Below are 1995 nucleotides of genomic sequence, written 5' to 3' on the forward strand. Positions count from 1 at the left end.
AAAAAAAAAAAAAGCCTAGTGCGGTGCAGGCCAGGCCCAGTGGCTCGTGCCTATTATGCCAGCACTTTGGAAGGCCAAGGCGGGCGGATTATGAGGTCAAGAGATCGAGACCATCCTGGCCAACATGATGAAATCCTGTCTAAAATCCTACTAAAAATAGAAAAATTAGCTGGACATGGTGGCACATGCCTGTAGTCCCAGCTACTCTGGAGGCTGAGACAGGAGAATTATTTCAACTTGGGAAGCAGAGGTTGTGGTGAGCAGAAATCATGCCGCTGCACTCCAGCTTGGCAACAGAGTGAGACTCTGTCTCAAAAAAAAATGCTAGGTGAGGTAGCTCACGCCTATAATCCCAGCATTTTGGGAGGCCGAGGTGGGTTGATCACCTGAGATCAGGCATTCAAGACCAGTCTGGCCAACATGTTAAAAACCTGTCTCTACTAAAAATACAAAAAATTAACCGGGCATGTTGGTGGGCACCTTTAATTCCAGCTACTCGGGAGACTGAGGCAGAAGAATCGCTTGAACTCAGGGGGCAGAGGTTGCAGTGAGCCAAGATTGCGCCATTGCACTCCAGCCTGGGTAACAAGAGCGAAACTCTCTCTCAAAAAAAAAAAAAAAAATGTGAGTCAGGAGGTCCACCTGACACTTAAGGGGATCTCAAGGGTGTGAATACCAGGAAGCAGCAGAGATCCCTGGTGGCTGGGGTACCTTAGAGGTTGCCCACCATAGGCAGCCACTGGAAAGTTCTGAGCAAGAGAGTGACAGGATCCAGTTGATTGTTTTTAAGACAGGCTGTCCAGTCACACAATACAAGATTAAAGGTGCAAAAGTAGATAGGATGAAAAACCTCCCTCTCGCCCCTGTCCCCAGTCATTGAACTCTCCCTTCCCAGATACAACCAGCAGTTCTGCTGCCTCACATGGCTTTCCTGAGGTGGCCAACGTGTATGTAAACAAATCTGTCTGTGGTGATTGTTAGTATTGTTCACCAAATATTTCCAATTCTTTTCTCTTTCCAAGCCCATCGTAGTTATGCCAGGTACCTGTTTCTGCATTATGAACTACTCCAAACTTAGTGGACTGTTTTATTATGCTCATGGATTCTGTGGGTTGGGAATTCTGGCAGGACTCAGCATGGATGAGTGGTCTCTGCTCCCCCACACCAGGGGCCTCAGCTGGATACTTGCATGGCTGGGGGTGACTCAAATTGCCAGGGGCTAGAATTATCATATGGAGCCTTCTTCACTCATATGTCTGGTGCTCATATGACTCATATTATTGGATCATCCCACTGTCCTGAGCTCAGCTGGGATTGTCAACCACAGTAGAGCACCCATGTGTGGCCTCTCCATTTGGCTAGGGCTTCTCATAGCAGCAGCTGATTCTGAGGAAGCAGCCCAAGAGAACAGTTCTGGAGAGCAGGCATTTTATGAGAGCCAGGCTGTATGACCTTTTCTGGCCTGGCCTCAGACCTCACTCTGCCTCATTTCCACTATTTTCTACCAATCACAAGAGTCATTAAGGTGAGACCAAACTCAAAGGGAGGGAAATTAGACTCTGTCTCTTGCTGTGGGGGTGGCAAGGTTCCACTGCAGAAGTGCCCGTGGGATGGGAATGCATTGCTACACTCATCTTTAGAAAATATACTCTGCTGTAGTAATGTTGTATATTCCCACCACTTGTATGTATGTATGTATGTATGTATGTATGTATGTATGTATGTATGTATTGAGACAGAGTCTCACTCTGTCTCCCAGGCTGGAGTGCAGCAACACCATCTCAGCTCACTGCAGCCTCTGCCTCCTGAGTTCTAGTGATTCTCCCACCCTAGCCTCCTGAGTAGCTGGGACTAAGGTGCGCAACACCATACCCAGCAAGTTTTTATTTTTATTTATTTTTTTTTTTTGAGTCGGAGTTTCGCTCTTGTTACCCAGGCTGGAGTGCAATGGCGTGATCTCCGCTCACCGCAGCCTCCGCCTCCTGGGTTCAGGCA

The sequence above is a fragment of the Cebus imitator genome, unplaced genomic scaffold, assembly GCF_001604975.1.
Source record: "Cebus imitator isolate Cc_AM_T3 unplaced genomic scaffold, Cebus_imitator-1.0 Scaffold478, whole genome shotgun sequence".
NCBI classification, from domain to species: domain Eukaryota; kingdom Metazoa; phylum Chordata; class Mammalia; order Primates; family Cebidae; genus Cebus; species Cebus imitator.